This window comes from Myotis nattereri (assembly GCF_964212035.1).
Source record: "Myotis nattereri genome assembly, chromosome: Y".
NCBI lineage: Eukaryota > Metazoa > Chordata > Mammalia > Chiroptera > Vespertilionidae > Myotis > Myotis nattereri.
In genome coordinates, this window is record NC_138094.1 from 28,875,845 (window position 1) to 28,889,348 (window position 13,504).

The 13,504-nt window shown below is 47.9% G+C and overlaps 1 pseudogene across 1 annotated transcript in view; it reads right to left on the bottom strand.

Annotated features, from left to right (window-relative positions):
• LOC308512402 (centriole and centriolar satellite protein OFD1-like) overlaps positions 1 to 8,168 on the bottom strand; it is a 33,322-nt pseudogene extending 25,154 nt beyond the window's left edge. Inside the window, exon 1 of the transcript in view lies at positions 8,096 to 8,168. The product of the transcript in view is annotated as a centriole and centriolar satellite protein OFD1-like (transcript). The remainder of the gene's footprint in view (positions 1 to 8,095) is intronic.
• Between the last annotated feature and the right edge of the window lie 5,336 nt (positions 8,169 to 13,504).

The following is a 13,504-nucleotide window of genomic DNA, read 5'->3' on the forward strand; positions in this document are numbered from 1 at the left end:
TTTGTCTCACAACTTTCATTCAACCATTACTCAGTCACTTTATAAATTTTGGACTTATGACATTATCCTGTTGTACGTTATGTATCTCTTAAGAATAATTTCTGAAGGAAGTCCTTCCCAAGCATGATACAAAAATCTAGAAGTGATAAAGAGAAATATTTAATAACATAAAAATTAAGAACTTATATATGGCATGAAATAAAGTCAAAAGACAAATGACACACTGGAAGAAAATATTTGCTATAATGAGGAGAAAGCACACTAACTTTCATAATATTAAAGAGATCTAATAAATCAGTAAGACAATTTAATGTCGATAAACAAAATCCTAAGAAAATGCAAATTAATACTAAAACAAAGAGGTCCTATTTTCCCAATAAGACTGCTAAGATTAAAACTCTCATCATACTTGAAGTGCTGGCAAGAAAGCGGGGAAGTCGGCAGGTTCAATCACTCAGGAGGGAAATTTGTTAGTGTTTGTGTATTCAAAAAGACATGTGTTCTTTAACCTAGTCTTTTCACCTCTAGGAATTCACACAGCTACACTTCCACAGGGAAACAAAGAGTGTACACTGCACACCGCTTCTAATGGCAAAACCCAAACAATAAAACAACAAAATCTCAATCAACAGGTGCTTAATTAACTATGTTCTTCACGATTAATTCATTTAAATATATAATACTAGAGGCCCGGTGCACAAAATTCATGCACGGGGTAGGGGGAAAGAGTGGGGTAAGGGAGTGGTGAGGGAGGATCCCTCAGCCTGGCCTGCACCCTCTCCAAATCAGGACCCCTCGGGGAATGTCCAACTGCCAGGAATGGGTCTAAACCGGCAGTCCAATATCCATCTCCCAATCTGGAACCGCTGGCTCCTATCCGCTCACCTGCCTGCCTGATTGCCCCAACTGCTCTCCCCTGCTGGCCTGATTGCCCCTAATTGCCTCTGCCTCAGCCCTCACCAACATGGCTTTGTCCAGAAGGATGTCTGGAAGACATCCAGTCTGATTAGCGTATTACCCTTATATTAGTACTAGAGGCCCGGTGCACAAAAATTTGTGCACTCGGGGGGGGGGGGGAGGGGATGCCTCAGCCCGGCCTGTGCCCTCTCGCAGTCTGGGACCCCTCGGGAAATAACAACCTGCTGGCTTAGGCCTGCTCCCGGGTGGCAGAGGGCAGGCCCAATCCCTAGGTGCAGTCCCTGGTCCGGCTCAGAGCAGGGCCGATTGGGGTGTTGGGGCACTGCCCCCCCATCACACTCAAGGCAGGTCTGATGGGGAAGTTGTGGCGCCACCCCCCGTCACGCACAGAGCCGGGACAATCAGGGGCTTTGGGCGCTGCCCCCTGTCACGCACAGAGCAGGGCCCTAATCTGTGTGTGACAGGGTAGAGCCATAACCTCCCCATTGGCCCTGCCCTGAGTGTGACAGTGGCAGCGCCCCAACCCCCTGATGGGCCCTGCACAGTGTGTGACAGGGTGCGGCGCCACAACCCCCACATGGGCCCTGCTCTGTGTGTGACGGGGTGGAGACGCAACCTCCGCATCAGCCCTGCCCTGAGTGTGACAGGGGGCAGCACCCCAACCCCCCAATCGGCCCTACCCTGAGCGTTACTGAGGGTGGCATCACAACCCCCTGATCGGCCCTGCTCTGTGTATGATGGGGGGAGCTCCCCAACCCCCCAATCGGCCCTGCTCTGTGCATGACAGAGGGGAGCTACCTAACCCCCTGATGGGCCCTGCTCTGTGTGTGACAGGGTACGGAGCCCCAACCCCCCTGATGGGCCCTGCTCTGAGCGTGACAGGGGGCAGTGCCCCAAGCCCCCAATCGGCCCTACCCTGAGCGTGACTGGAGGTGGCATCGCAACCTTCTGATCTGCCCTGCTCTGTGCATGACAGGGGGCGGCACCCCAACTCCCCTGTCGGCCCTGCTCTGAGCCCGACCAGGAGCTGCGGTGCAGGCATCTAGGGATTGGGCCTGCCCTCTGCCACCCGGGAGTGGGCCTAAGCCAGCAGGTCGTAATCTCCCGAGGGGTCCCAGACTGTGAGAGGACACAAGTGGGGCTGAGGGACACCCCCCACCCCCGCCAGTGCACAAATTTTTGTGCATCCGGCCTCTAGTAACTATGTAATTGACTAATGCTCAGGCAAACTTAAATACAGCATATTTAAGTTTCAAGTTTTTCAAATACTAACACTGTTCAAGATTTCTTAAAACTTCTGAATAAGAAACTTTTGGACAACTACAGCTAATAGAAAGAGAATTAAAACATAGGGACAACATAAAGAGTGCACCCTAATGTTAATTATGGATTTTAGGTGACAATGATGCCACCATGTAGGCTCATTGACTGTATAAATGTTGATCATGGGGAAGGCTGTGCATGAAGGAGGAGGAGACATACAGAAACTCTCCGTTCTGTTCAATTTTGCTATGAAGCTGCTCTAAAATATTAAGTCAATTTAAAAAATATATGGAAAGTTTGCTATATCTGCCTTTAAGATAAAATGTAACTAATATGTTCAAAGGCAATGGTGTAGGAATACAGTTAAAATAATTAAGAAGTGGTAAACATATGTTTTAATACTTGAGGATTAAAACAGGTTTCAAAAAAATTAATGTATTCTTTATTTCTCTTATCTAAAGAGCACATTTTAGAGATCTAGATTTACTGCCCTGTGTTGCCATCTTGAAATCCTGTGACCTTAAGCAAATTACCCACTTCTGCAGACTCTGGTTTCTCATGTGGGACACAGGTATACCTGCCTATTAAGAGGGTGCTCCTGCCCTGGCTGGCTTGGCTCAGTGAATAGAGCGTTGGCCTGGGGACTGACGGGTCCGGGTTCGATTCCAGTCAAGGGCACATGCCCAAGTTGTGGGCTCAATCCACAGTAGGGGGGCATGCGGGAAGCAGCCAATCAATGATTCTCTCTCATCATTGATATTTCTCTCTCTCTCTCCCTCTCCCTTCCTCTCTGAAATCAATAAAATATGTTTTAAAAAGAAGAGGGCACTCCCTTCCACTGAAATGGTGGAGGACTTCCACTCAATACAGGGTGCATCAATTCGTGAATGACCTGCTTTCTCAGTTGTGTCTAGCTCAATGACAAAAAAGAAAAAAACAAAAAAAAAAACAAATGGGAACAAACTTTCAGGTTTGCTGCACTAGGAATACACAGAATTGCCACACAAATTAGAATCGTTTTATTAGAATCGTTTTATTTAGGCCTGCTCCCGGGTGGCAGAGGGCAGGCCCAATCCCTAGGTGCAGTCCCTGGTCCGGCTCAGAGCAGGGCTGATTTGGGAGTTGGGGCGCCGCCCCCTGTCATGCACAAAGCAGGGTGGATTGGGAGGTTGTGATGCCACCCTCAGTCATGCTCAGGGTAGGGCCGATTGGGGGGTTGGGGCACCGCCCCCCGTCACACTCAAGGCAGGTCTGATGGGGGAGTTGTTTTAGATCCATGGCCAAAAGTTAGTACTACTCTGCTGCACACTTTGTCTTACTCTATGAGATAAGCAGCCCATGGATTCTGGCCAGAGAAGCTGTTTTCACCTGCTTCCAAGTGAATTGCTGCTTAGTCAGAACACATGAAGACTCTAACTATCTTCCCTATGAGTCCATTTCAGCAGTCTTTGATTCAGATAGCATGTATAAGAGAAAATTCTGTTGCTTCCTCAACTCTCTGTGGATTGATGAAGACTATGAAAATAATATTGGAAGAAATATTGGGTGCTGGTTTCGATTCTGGTCAAGGGCACATGTCCAGGTTGCAGGACACCACCTCCAGTTGAGGGTGTGCAGGAGGCAGCTGATCAATGATTCTCTCTCATCATTCATTTTTCTATCTCTCTCTCCCTCTCCCTTCCTCTCTGAAATCAATAAAAATATATTTTTAAAAATGCACTTCCATATATATTATTTACATCTCAAGGCACTGTGAAATACAGTAATTTTCCCACATTTTATAAATATGAAAACTTAGGTTCAAAGTGGGTAATTTTCTTCAAGGTTATAATGTGTTAGTTTTCCTTTGAGTTTTAAGAAAACCTCTAAATTAACTGAACTACTGAATATTGTCCTAATCTACTTTGCATATAATCTGGAAACATATTAATTGAGCAGAGCTCAAGACTATGTTGCCTATATCCACGCAACGTATTCATATCAATACTATACAAGCAGGAAACAAATAGAGTTGCTATACCTCTATCTTCTATCCTACACCTGAAAAGAACAAGAGTATATAACTACAAGTTCAGAACAGTACTTACACATCAAAAATCCTATAGTACAAAAGACATTTATACTGAGAAGAATACACATGCTCTGCCAAAGAGCCTTAAAAAAATGCTTTGCCCTAACCCAGTGGTCAGCAAACTCATTAGTCAACAGAGCCAAATATCAACAGTACAACGATTGAAGTTTCTTTTGAGAGCCAAACTTTTTAAACTTAAACTATATAGGTAGGTACATTGTTATTAACGTAACTAGGGGCCCGGTGCACGAAATTCGTGCTCTGGGTGTGTGTGTGAGGGGAGAGTGTCCCTCAGCCCAGCCAGCTCCCTCTCACATACTGGGAGCCCTCAGGCGTTGACCCCCATCACCCTCCGATCGCCTGATCGACCCTTGCCCAGGCCTGACGCCTCTGCCAGAGGTGTCAGGCTTGGACAGGGGACCCCTATTGCCCCCCGATCACTGGCTCTGGCCCCCGCCCAGGCCTGAGGCCTCTGGCCCAGGAATCATGCCTGGACAGTGGACCCCCATCTCCCTCTGATCGCTTGCTCCACCCCCAGCCCAGGCCTGACGCCTCAGCCAGAGGAGTTGACCCTCATCACCCTCCGATCACAAATCACCGGATCGGCCCCTTGACCAGGCCTGAGGCCTCCGGCAGAGGTGTCAGGCCTGGGAAGGGGAACCCCAGCTCCCCACGGTTGCAGGCTCCGCCCCTGCCCAGGCCTAACGCCTCTGGCCTAGGCGTCCGTCCCGGGCAGCGGGGACCTGCAGTGGCAGCGGGGGGCGCCGTGATCGTGGGCTTCGCATTAGGCCCAGGCAAGGGACCCCTAGCTCCCGGGACTACCAGCTTTGACGGTGCCCAGCTCCCATTGCTGGCTCCACCCCTACTTCCTGCTATCACTGGCCAGGGCGGCAAAGGCGCCTGATTCTCCGATCATGGCTGGGGGGCAGGCCAAAGGCGGCCCCAGGGCCGCCTTTGCCCTGCCCCCCAGTTCTTAGCTCCCCCCTGGGTTTCCGACCACTGTCAGTGGCAGGGGGCTTCTTCCTGCTTTCCCTTTCGCCTCCCTGCATTGTGCCTACATATGCAAGTTAGCCGCCATCTTGTTGGCAGTTAACGGCCAATCTTTGTTGGCAGTTAATTTGCATATGGCCCTGATTAGCCAATAAAAACGGTATCGCCATATGCCAATTACCATTGTTCTCTTTTATTAGTGTAGATTAGGATACTCCTAAGGCTTAGGAAGAGCCACACTCAAGGGGCCAAAGAGCCGCATGTGGCTCGCGAGCCACAGTTTGGCAACCACGGCCCTAACAGGTTTGGCTCAGTGGATAGAGCATCAGCCTGAGAACTGAAAGGTCCCAGGTTCGATTCTGGTCAAGGGCATGTACCTGGGTAGGGGGTGTGCGGAAGGCAGCTGGTCGATGTTTCTCTCTTATCGATGTTTCTGACTCTCTACCCTTCTTCCTTCCTCTCTTTAAAAAATCAATAAAATGGATTTTTAAAAAAATGCTTATGGCCTTTTATTTTCCAGGACTAAAGGCCTGATGCAAGAAATTAGTGCATAGGTAGGGTCCCTAGGCCTGGCTGGCAATCACGGCTGATCAGGTTCCCTGCTTTCCTGCTCCCTCATGCACCACCACCACGCGGTTCCCCCCTCCCCTGTTCCTGCTTCCCCCTTTCCTTGCTCCCTCAGTACCCCGCCAACACCAGCTCGCTGCCTGCAATTTTCTGTGCGACCCCCGATGGTCAGACCACATCATAGTGAGCAATCGAATTCCCGGTCTCCCGGGCTAACCTCCAAGGAAACACTTTGCATATTAGCCTTTTCTATATAGATAAAGTCATACAAGAATGTAAGAATGCCACGTAACCTAGGCAAAAATGAGAAATGCAACTGAAGGATGCACAGACCTGGTTATAACCTATTCAGCATTTATATTTCAGATATACTTCTGAAATATATGTAGTAATGAAAACACATTTAAACCAATTCTATTCCTGATGTTACTTTACATGTAAAGTGTATTAGTAAATTATTCTCTGCCAAGATTAAACATTCACCAGGGACTGCTACATAAATTACCCATACATCCAATCATGGGACACTTAAATGGAGGGTTTCAAGGAACTTTTCGGGTCACAGGAAAATGCTCACTATACAACAGTGAACTAAGAATACACACACACACCACTGTGCCAATAATAGCTGAATCAGAAAAGACTCTCTTCCTCTATGTTTTTATGGGTTTTTCAGATAGGTATAAAGTGTTCTGTTTTGTTTTTTAAGTTACGAAAACAATGGGGGGAGAAGGAAAAACTCAGTATTTCCCCTGATAAGTGTAAAATACACGTCTAACTGTATATAGTAATGAAAACACATTTGAGGTAACCCTACTCCTTGCTGTTAATTCGTACTATACGTATGTGCTGCCCAAGTGAAACCTTCAGAGCTTTCATTATATTTTAAAGAAAAAAGCTGTCATTCTCCAGACTATTGTACTGTAAGCAGCACACAATGCTTATTATATTGTCTCAATATCCTTCATCCAAACATGACTATTACAAAACCACGTATTAATTCAAGAACCTACAAACCAGTTTCACAAAACTTGCCTTGTTGCTAAAATGTTTTCATTTTATACAGCTACTCGCTCCTACCTGAATGTCAGTCAATAAATCTATTTGAATATGAAGACCGGGCAAACTCTCAACCGTTTGAGAATGCTTTCCAGGATAACGAGTTCTACAAAACATAAAAGCGTCACTCCCCAATACCACCTGCATATCATATTATTTTTAAAACCAAGACCCAGTGGGTTTAAATGCGGACTCCCTGTCACCGCTTCCACTTGTAAAAGTTACAGAACAGATATGCCTCAAGCCGACACCTTGAGGGAGTCCAGGATACCTCGGCGCTTGAAGGTCTGGGACAGCTTTGTGCGTAGTTCGTCTTGACTCAACACGTCATATTTGGGGGGCACGGTGAGCTGGAAGAGAAGATGCCAACGGTTACCAGGCAGGCAGAGGGCACGGGAATTTCTGAAGACGGAACAGTGGCTGACCTTCGGGAAAGCGGGAAAGCACGAAAGCCCAGCGGGGACGGCGCTTGCAGGACAACAAGCAAGAAGGTTCGCCTCCTCACCCGCGCACCGGGTTGGTGCTTTAACGGAAACAAACAAGATGCTACATCTCCTCACGTGTGCTCCCGGTACTTTTTCCTCACCTGTCCTCAGAGCCCAACCGCGGGCCGGGAATCAAGAGGAACGGGTATACCTCAAGGCTCTCCCGCCCACTCGAACTAGGAAATGGCGGATAAACACATTTCCTCCCCTCGGCTTGCCACGGGTGAGCGGGTTGTGTACCGGGCGCGACTCTCACCAGCGGCTGGAGAGTAGAGATACCGAGCGAGGCTGTGAAACCCGCGGCCCTGGAAGTGGAGGCACCTCGCGGCGGGTGGGGGCCTCACAGCCGATCCCGCCCTCTCCCCGAGACCCAGCCAGCCCAGCACGGGAATCCGGGAATCCGGGAATCGGGAACCCAGAGCTTTACAGCCAAGTCAATGCCAACAACCGCCGGAAGCTCCGCCCACTTCTCGCGAGAGCTTGGCCTCCGAGTCCCGAGAGGACCGCTGGGCTAGAGCGGGGATTGGAGGAGAAGCCATGTGCTCTGCACCACATCCGGGGCCTGCGGGATCTGGGTGTTAACCCTGTGTCTTCATCCTGTTGGGCCTAGGGCGCTGGACCCAACCTGGCTATCCCCTGGCCAGCTGGTCCCATCACAGCCCAGGCATTGCACCCAGCGAGCTCCGCCAGCTCGGGCTTTGCTTATTTTGCCTTTCATTAAGTCACGCAGTAACCGCGGCACTGTTGCCTTTTGGGACCCGAAAACCCTTTGTAGGGGGCTCCGTCTTGTGCACCGCGGGGTGATTTAGCAGCATCCCTGGCCTCTCTGCCCACTAAATGCAGCGCCTCTTACCAGTTCTGACCTTACTGAATGTCTCAGACATTGCCTGATGTTCTTGGAGAGGCAAAAGTCACTGGTTGAAAATCAGTGAGCTAAACTTTAAGTATCTACCTTTTTATCGTTTTTTGGTTTTTGGTTTTCTTTGTACCTCTCCCAAGGAGTAAGGACATATTTTCCATTGATTTTAGAGACTGGAAGGAAGGGGGGGTGGCGGGGGGGGGGGGAGTCAGAAAAACACCAATGTGAAAGAGACATCTATAGGTTGCCTCCTGCAGCACCCGCATTCCACTCCACTGTGGGCTTGGACTTGCAACCCAGGTATGTGCCCTTGGCCAGGAATCCAATAGGTGACTCTGCTGCTCAGGTTGATGCTCTAACCACCGAGCAACACAGGCCATGGCAAGTACCCACTCTTGTGCATACCGAGGAAGATAAAGGTAAGCTGGCTTACCAAGATGCTGTGGGTGAAAGGGGCCACATGGTAACCTGACAAGCTCAGGGAAGGCCTGTATGATGGTCTTGCAAACTCAAAGACCTGAAGTAACCACAAAGGACGATCGGAAATTAAACTTTAACCAAAAGCAGTAATAGTGGGTAGTTACATTCTAGGACAGTATCTTCACTGAGCCTATCTGTCTTTTTGCATCTATAATAACACTAGAGGCCTGGTGCATGAATTTGTGCACATTGAAAGGAAATTAATTAGAAGAAATATTTTAATATCCCTGTTCACCCTTTCTCAATAATAGAAGTGTCAACCAAATTCATGATCGACAATGACAGATTGAAATGCATGTGATTGCTGCCAATGAGAGCTTTATATGTATCACCCATGTGCGAGTCAACTTAGCCTTTTATAGATATAAAACAAACTTGTTAATTAGAGCTGCTTTCTGATTTAGCTAAACTTTTTCCAGCCCAGTGAAGCACTCCAACTTCTTTTCAGGTAATTGTCAGCAACACAGCAGTAAATATCAACACGAAGAAGCACATTATTATTGTAGATCATGCAGGGAGAACAAAGGGTAAAATATTTAATTTGCAGCAGTGTTTGACTATATTTTGTGCAGTGAAAAAACCTGAAGTCATTTTTAAGGTCCACCATTTCTTTTCTTTATTTCTTTTTGAGCGGGGGAAGGGGGGGTTGGGGGAGGGGGTGGGGGCCCACCATTTCTCAATTCTTTTCAGTTGGGTCGAGTTTCTAAACTTTCTAAATCTTCATTTTCTGTTTAATGAAAAGAAAATAGGATTCTACCAAGTCTCCGATCTACCTACTCCACGACTTGTGTGAGGATCAAATGAGATGAGGCACAGGAAAATACTTCACAGACATTTGGTTAACTGTGAATGTTTCTACCTGGCTATAAAGCAACTTGTGTTCCTGGGCTGAAGAAACTTCTAGGAGGCTAGTCGCTAGGGAGAGGAAGCTGGGCATTGCGACATAACGTATTACCCTGACGGCAGGACACTTAGCATATTAGTCTTTTATATATATAGACTAGTAGCCCGGTGCACAAAAATTTGTGCACTCGGGGGTGAGGGTGAGGGGTGGGGTCAGACCCCTCAGCCCGACCTGCGCCTTCTGTCATGTTCCTGGACCCCAGCCACTCCTGGCCTAGGCACAGGCCTACAGGCTTGGGGCGGCCTGGCTCCCGAGGCCCCATTGTATCAAGAGAACAAAGTCGGCATTAGTTACTGCTCTCACTGAACCCAGTACACTGCATCTGTGCGTACAACTGCCTTGTTCATGTGCCTGCTTCGCCCTACTGAATTACTAACATCTTGAGGACATTGCTCTGTCTTATCCTTCTTCAACTTCAGTGCCTGGCCTGGTGCCAGGGACCTGAGATGGTTTGCTGAGTGAGTGAGTGAGTGAGTGAATAATGGGTGAGTGAATGAGTGAATGAATGAGCGAGTAAGTGAATGAGCAAGCAGCTAGGAGGCGGGAACTTCTGCCGCATTGCCATGACAATGCGGCAGAAGTTCCCGCCCGCTCCCAGCTGCCTGCTGCAAACCCAGGGAAGTTCCCGCCCTGCTCCCAGCCACCTGGTGCCCCTCTCCTGGCTGCATAGTTCTCGCCCCTCTCCCGGCTGCCTGATGCAAACCCCGGGAAGTTCCCGCCCTGCTCCCAGCGGCCGCACACCCCTTTCCCAGCTGCATAGTTCATGCAGGGCAAAGGCGGCCCAGGTTCTCCACCTTTGCCCTGCCACCCGGCTCTTGCCTGCTGCCTGGGTTTCCGATCACTGTCAGCGTCAGGCAGCTTCCTCTGTCCTTCCCCTTTCGCCTCCCATCATTGTGCCTATGTATGCAAATTAACCGCCATCTTTGTTGGCAGTTAATTTGCATATCGCCCTGATTAGCCAATGGGAAGCATAGCGGAGGTACGGTTAATTACCCTTTTGTCTTTTATTAGCTAGGATACCCTTGAAATATCTGGGTAACTTTTAACTTCCCTTTTTCTGGGCCCCTTGTGGCACAACCTAATGTGCTTGGGCTCCCGGACAGTTACCACTAATTCCTTCATTGTTCTCATGTTAATTGTTGACTGTTGGCTATCCTACACCCTTCTAAGTATGTGTCTATCATTTTATTTTTTATCCAGTCCCACAGGTTCTCTCCCTCACCCCCAAACCCCCTTTGGTTTCTCCCGCCTCTCTAATGTATCACCAATGAATTTCTTGTAACCTACCTATGTCTCCTCCTTTGGTTGTAATGTATAAAAATAGAAGAAAACCCGCCACTCTCCAGAGCACTTTCCCAATCCGTTGAGGTACTGCTTCCAGGCACTTGTCGACAGTTTGCTCAAATAAACACAAAATTCTTTACAGGTTTGAATGTTTCTTATGTTAACACGGTAATAAAAACATAGCCAGAGAATGGTATAGGAACTAAGATGCACTGAAGCCTTGCGGGTGTTGTTCAGTGGTTAGAGAATTGCAGCATACCCAAGGGTCCTGGGTTCAATTCCCAGTCAGAGGTACCTACTTTGGTTGCAGTTTGCTCCTCTACTCCCCTAATCCCCAGATTGGGATAATGTGGGAGGCAACCAGTTGATGTCTCTCTCTCTGCCCTCACTCCCTCCTTTCTACTCTCAGAATCTTTCTCAGCACCAGGTCCTGGGAGTCACTACCAGTTGATTAGAACTGGCTCAGGAAAGGAAACCCATTTGCCATTCCTAGTCCACTCCCTTTTCCATTATGCAGCATATCCTCTTTACAGATGAGATGAAAAACAAAATAAAACAGTTTAAACATCCCCAGTTCCTTCACTAGCTTTTGTGCAGAATATTCCCTAGGCTAGATCCCACCCTTCTCCCAACACACAGTTCAGTTATTGATTCTTTTAAAATGTGATTCCCAGAACTGAGTATGGTCCCCAGGATGATATTATTTGTGAAGAGGACATTGTCTTCTCTTAATGCAACTTAGAATTGCATTAGCTTTTTGGGACCACTGTTTCAGACTGCTGCCTCTTGTTGAGCTTGCAATAAACGAAAATGTGTTTTTGTAGATGCACTGGTCTTAAACTAGGTTATCCTGTTGTGCAGGTTTTTTTTTTTTTAAAGCCCTAGTACGAGACTTTATTTTGCATCCTATTAAATTCTACTTTGTTAATTTCCCACCTAATTCTGCTAGTAGGGGAGATATTTTTGAATCTTGACTTTTGCCATATAATAAATTTGTGGTCTTTAGCATGTTATCTTTGTTTTTATCTGTTTGTTTATATTTTTACTAGTGGCCCGGTGCATGAAATTCATGCACGGGGGACAGTGTGTTCCTCAGCCTGGCCTGCACCCTCTCCAATTTGGGACCCCTCGAAGGATGTCCTACTGCCAGTTTACAGCAGTCACACATCCCTCTCGCAATCTGGGACTGCTGGCTCCTAACCGCTCACCTGCCTGCCTGCCTGCCTCGTTGCCTCTAATCACTCTGCCTGCCGGCCTGCTCGACCCCAGCTGACCTCCCCCCGCCCCCCGCTGCTGGCCTGCTTGCACCCACATGCCCCCCCCCCCCCCACGAGCCTGATCACCACAAACTTCCGCCCCTGCTGGCCTGCTTGTCCCTCCCTTCCCTCCCCACTGGCCTGCTCATCCCCAACTGTCCCCCTGCTGGCCTGCTCACTCCAAACTGCCCCCCACCCCCGCTATCCTGATCACCTCCAACTGACCCCCACTGATGGCCTGCTTGCCCCCAACTGGCCCCCCTGCTGATCTGCTTACCCCCAACAGCCCCGCCCCCCACCAGCCTGATCACCCACAACTGCCCTCCCCTCTTGGCCTCTAACCGCCTCTACCTTGGCCCCACCACCATGGCTTTGTCCAGAAGAACATTTGGAAGGTCTCCTGGAAGGTCTCCCAGTCTAATTAGCATATTGCTCTTTTCTTAGTATAGATATATTTGTCTGTAAATATGATTATGATTGCAGATATGAGTAGGACCAGGTAAGGTTTTATAGAATGGGCCTTTTATTACAGATGGTTTGCCAGGTATGCATTTTTTCTAAAGAAGTAAAAATTACTTTAGAAAATGTTTCAGGAAGACTTTGAGAAATTTACAGTATCTGCTTTTCTTCCAAGAAAGTTGTCACTTTTATGCCAGAGTGAGAATTATTTGTATGCTTTGTATGTCACCATTGGGCCACTGTGACTGGGGGGCACTTAGCTTGACTTGAGAGTAATTGTCTTGCTCACTGGCTGGGAGGGAGGGTGTGTGGCAGAGGAGATAAATACTGGGTTCTGGATTACTCATAGATTGCTGATTTTCTGGATTGATTGTGCAAGCCCCTCCTTTTATTCATGTCCACCTTCTGTTGACAGACATCTACCCTGGGAGAGAAATTAGATGAAACTCTCTTTCTTGTCATTGTAAAAAGCATTTGATTTCCTAAGGTGTGATAAGGCCACCCAGCCATCCTCAGTCAAGGTACACATTTTCATGGAGGATGTTCCCACTCTTGAATAAAGTAAAACAATTATTTTTTCTTTTAATTTAAACTTTCTTCTATAACTGTTTTCTTGCTACTTAAAAGCTAGTTGTTGTTGTTTTTTTTAAACTGCTTTCAAAGCTTTTCAAGCTGTATATGTCCTTGGAATGAATTTATAAATAAGAATTGAGCCCGGCCAGTGTGACTCAGTGGGTTAACATCAACCTATGACCAGGAAGTCACAGTTTGATTCCAGGTCAGGCCACATGTCTAGGTTTTGGCCTGATCCCTACTACGGGGTGTGTAGGAGGCAGCCGACCAGCGATTCTCTCTCATCATTGATGTTTTTATCTCCCTCCCTCTCCCTTCCTCTCTGAATCAGTAAGA